Here is a 5,148-nt window from a genome sequence, read left to right as displayed (position 1 = left end):
TACTAAAATCTAAATTTAAAATCTACTACACAGGTACTTTATCCTAGCTAGGCTATAATTAACTCTTGCTTAAAAACTATACTTTTCTTAGCCATTATGTCAGTTATTTATAGTATTTTAAATTTAAAATCACTTTTTGCCTGCTTTGTGAAATGTACCTGCCTGATCTCAATTTCCTTCTTGAGAAGGAAGAGATAAAAAAAGATAATAAATTAATTATATCAAGTACATTAAAGTGCACCATGTAAAATAAGGTGACATTACTTGTGTTTGTTAAATGTTTTTTCTCTTCTATATGTTTAATTTTTAAAAAATATTTACTTTTTAGTTGTAGTTAAACACAATACCTTTATTTTATTTATTTACTTATATGTGGTGCTGAGGATTGGACCCAGGGCTCTGCAATGCTAGACGCATGCTGTACCACTGAGCCACAACCCCAGCCCTAAATTTTAAATTATATATAAAACCATTTCAGAAATCTGTCCTGTAGACTAAAATAAAACTTAGGTATTTTAACAACAAAACTACACTAGAACACTATACATGACAGCCCTTTTATGAATGCCATTGAACTGGCAGAAGACAGTTGGACATACTGTTACATACTGAGTGTTCAATAAATATAACCTGGATAGATGAAAAGTAGGGAGGAAAGAAAAGAGAGAGAGATGCTAGCTTTTGGGCTTAGGTTCCTTATATCTCTTCTCCATATCATGGCTACCATTCTTAAATGAAATGCAAAAACTAATTCCTTACAAAATCTACAGCATGGGAACTGAGAATAAATGGATTTGAAAGATCTCTGGGGAAACATGGAAATTTTCTAAAATTATCATGGTGGATGTTGGCACAACTCAGTAAATTTACTAAAAAACATTGAATTGTATACTTTTCCAGGTGAATTTTATGATATATGTTATAATCCAAGAAATCTATTTTTTAAAATTCAAATTACATTTTATTTTAAAAGCTTTGAGGTTCCTTCAGAGGTACATATAACTTAATAAAACATAGTTACATATAAATATATGTAATTATCAGATGAGGCTGAATGTGCTGGTATTAAAGTAGGGGAATAAAACAGGATACAGCAGACCCAACAACTGGAGCTTAATCCAGAAGATTCATGAATTCCAAGGCAAGCCAGGTGATTTTGCAGGATCTAAGCTGCCATTCCTTAAATGGCTGTGAAATAAATGGATCTGATACTAGGCAGTTTACATATATTATCAAATTTAACTTTACATTTCTTTTTTTTTTTTCTTTTGGTACCAGGTGATTAAACCTAGGAGTGCTTAAACACTGAGCCACATCCCCAGCTCTTTTTAAAATACTTTATTTACGGAGATAGTCTCATTAAGTTGCTAAGGGCCTCCTTAATTTGCTGAGACTGTCTTTGAACTCAAGATCTTCATGCCTAGGCCTCTTGAGCCCCAAGGATTACAGGTGTGCACCACCGCACCTCGATATGTATATTATTAAATTATTTTAATATATCGTGGATTGATTTTCAAAATACTTTGAGAACAGGTTTATATTCAGATGTTTTGATCTTTAATTGAAACTCACTCCTGTTAGTTGTGTGAGCCAGTGATGGTAAAGTCTTCAGATAGAAAATTGTTTTTTATACAGTTTCTTAGTCATATCCTATTTTTGTATACAATAATGGACACTTGCACTTGGAAACACCATTAAATATGTTTTACCTCAGAATTAGGATAAATAGAAGGATGATATGATAATCTCCATATTAAAAAAGGAAAATGATTTGTTCACCAATTAATTGGGTTTAAAATATTCTAGGGATTGACATACTAGGAATAAATATAGCATACTGTTTAAATTGGAGATTATTACTCTTCAAATCCAAAGTATCCTATGAAATCACAGGATGAGTGCATCACCCAGTGGAAGATGTTGCTAAGTGCAAGTGATTGTGAGCCCTGCCGATGGTACTCGTCTTTCCAGCTGGGATTCTATAAGATGCTCCCCAAAGACACTTAACTTTTCTCTTGGGAAGTTAAGAGGAATAGACCTTCATATTTATTTCCAATTTTTATGAGGAGTCTATACTTTTTCCATTTGAAGAAGAGGTGGAAACTTCCTCTTTCTTTGGCAATAAAATGGGTGAGGATAGCTTGTGCAGCTTTAAAAAAAAATAGCCCCTCTTATATCAGCATTTTCTGAAGTGTGGTATACATATTACTAGAAGTAGACAAACACACATAATTTAAATTTGCTTCTTATTTTGATGCTTATTTGAAAAGAGAATGCCTTGGTTGTACCATACTTATCAACATAAATATTATTGGTGAAGTTAAGACTAGAGCAGGTGTCAGCACCCTATCCAGACCAAGTGATGAATTACTGACGCAGTGCTCAGGTATGCCTGAGAAAGTGTTGCTACATTTTTTTAAAATATCTTTAGTTGTATATAACTTTATTTTATTTATTTTTCTATTTGGTGCCTCACACATGCCAATAAACCACTAAGCCACTGAGACACAGCCCAAGCCCTGTTACTGCATTTTTATAGGGATACAGTAAAATCTTATTTTCATAAAATGGTAATAATTAAATATACAACATTTACACACAATTGTGAACTGGAATCAAACCTGTGCTCTGTTTTTTCTTTCTATTTTATTGTTAAAGTCAACATGGGTCAATAGGTAAAAATGGAATTTTTTAAATATAAAGGTATAATCTGTGAGCGAAATGTTAATACAAGGGAATGATTGAGATGAAATCAATTATGTATCTTTAGATATTGAAACCAAATTTAGTAATTGCTTGGATCATCTCTGTTATAGAGTGACCAGCTGTAAAGAAAACTATTATCCCACAAATATGATAAAAATATATTTGAAGTTTTTTTTTTCATAAGCATATTGAGAATGAACCTATTACCTTGTATGCCATAAGTTTAGGGACATGCATTCAGGTGTGATTCTTTATAACCACAAGTGTTATTTTGAAACAAACACACAAAAAATGCTGCACACAAAAAGTATATAATAAAGGTTCCTCAAAAATTTCAACATAGAATTAATCATATAATCTGGATATTCCACTCCTAGTTACATACCAAAAGAATTAAAAATTGATAACAAAACAAATCTACACCTATGTAGAACTATGTACAGGGTAGCACTATTCACAATAGCCAAAGGGTAGACAGGGGAGAATGGGGATCAGTTTCCTCTTGGGGTGGTGAAAATTTTTTGTAACAAGATAGAAGGCATGGGCAAGTTGGGCTGCTGCAGCTGCAGCTGTGGGAGTCGGGGCACTGCGTGTGAAAGGTTCCAGATGCATCTGTGGTTCCAGCCCTGCCACCCTCAGCCTCTCCCACCCTATTCTCTGGGCTGGGTTCTGAGGGAAAGAGAATGCGCTAGCCTCTGGAGCCCCTTGGAAACCCCTGGCAGCCTCCAACACCGCCCTCCTTCCCTTTGCTGAGGCTGGCCTCACTGGGTGCTAGGCTACTCTGCGGGAAGGCGGCTGTGTGCTATGGAGATCCTGCTGCCCTCCAGCCTTGCTCCTTTGCCCGGCCCTGCAGGGGCCCGCCCTTCTGCTCGCCTTCTTCATCAGCTGGCTGGAGCAACGTGGATCTGGGAGATCTTTGGGCTGAGGAGGTGGCAGCTCCTCAGGCTCCATCATGTCCATGGGTGGAGACTTCGGGAATCTGCTAAGGAAATTCAAGCTGGTGTTCCTAGGAGAGCAGAGCGTTGGAAAAACGTCCCTGATCCTGATCACCAGATTCATGAATGACAGTTTTGACAACACTTATCAGGCAACAATTGGCATTGACTTTTTATCAAAAATCATGTACTTGGAGGATCCAACAGTATGATTGCAGTTATGGGACACAGCAGGTCAAGAGTGGTTCAGGAGCTTGATTCCTAGCTACATTCGTGACTCCACTGTGGCAGTTGTTGTTTATGATATGACAAAAGTTAACTCATTCCAGCAAATACAAAATAGATTGCTGATGTCAGAACAGAAAGAGGAAGTGATGTTATCACCATGCTAGTAGGAAATAAAACAGATATTGCTGACAAGAGGCAAGTTCCAATTGAGGAAGGAGAGAGGAAAGCCAAAGAGCTGAATATTATGTTCATTGAAACCAGAGCAAAAGCAGGATACAATGTAAAGCAGCTTTTCTGACGTGTAGCAGCTGCTTTGCCTGGGATGGAAAGCACACAGGACAGAAGCAGAGAAGATATGATTGATATTAAACTGGAAAAGCCTCAGGAGCATCTAGTCAGTGAAGGAAACTGTTCCTGCTAATCTCTCATGGCATCTTCAACCCTTCTCCAGAAGCTCACTGCTTTAGCTTCTTTACTCTCATTGATTGCAGTGTGAATATTGTCTTGAACCTTTTCCCTTTAGTAATATCGTATTGCAATTCATCATTGCTGCCTATATCGTGGACATGATCCATTAGCTTCACATGCACAAAAAAGTCAGTGTCTTCATTGTTTATATTTTACAAAGAAACAAAAGATTCCAGCATATTCCAGTGATAACCTTAAATATCAGATACATTTTTTACATCTTTTCTTTTTTTATGTTAAGATAATGTACTTTAAAATGATGGAAATCTCAACAATATGAGCATGGCTTGGTTAAGGAGCAATATGTTCTCAGCAGCATTTACCCTTCCTATTTGATCTTTCCCTGCTTTTCTTACCTTTCTCTTATCTGCATTCCCTATTCTCATCCTCTTACAAAACAAACAGGAGGTGGTAATGCAGCAAACCCATTGGAATTATCCTTCAGTTTTACAGATAGCCACTTGGTTTAGGCCAAGATGTCCAAAATTATTCTTGAGCACTGATATAAATTACTTGGACCTTCTTTGAGGTCAAAACATGGTGAACAATGCTTAAATGAGGAAAGGGTTCTTGTATATCCTCAAAATTAATCCTAATGAACATACTGAATACTTATAAGTAGATGAGCATAAAATTTATTTCTGACAAAGACAAATGACTTTTTCACATGTACTTTATTAGACTCTGGGAGAAAAAAAATAACCTGGTGCTTCAGAACAGGTTTTTAATGTTTAATTATTCATCATAAAATCAGTTCCAATTAACTCTTTCTCCCAAGTTTTTAAAATTGTTGATATAGCTATTGTTTGTT

General features: G+C 36.0%; 1 pseudogene; it reads left to right on the top strand.

Moving 5' to 3' along the window:
• Positions 1 to 3,658: 3,658 nt before the first annotated feature.
• Positions 3,659 to 4,290, top strand: LOC144370203 (ras-related protein Rab-6A-like; annotated as a pseudogene).
• Positions 4,291 to 5,148: the final 858 nt, after the last annotated feature.

Source organism: Ictidomys tridecemlineatus, chromosome 13 (genome assembly GCF_052094955.1).
Source record: "Ictidomys tridecemlineatus isolate mIctTri1 chromosome 13, mIctTri1.hap1, whole genome shotgun sequence".
NCBI lineage: Eukaryota > Metazoa > Chordata > Mammalia > Rodentia > Sciuridae > Ictidomys > Ictidomys tridecemlineatus.
The sequence above is the reverse complement of the archived record's forward strand: the minus strand, read 5'-3'. Positions and strand labels throughout refer to the sequence as shown.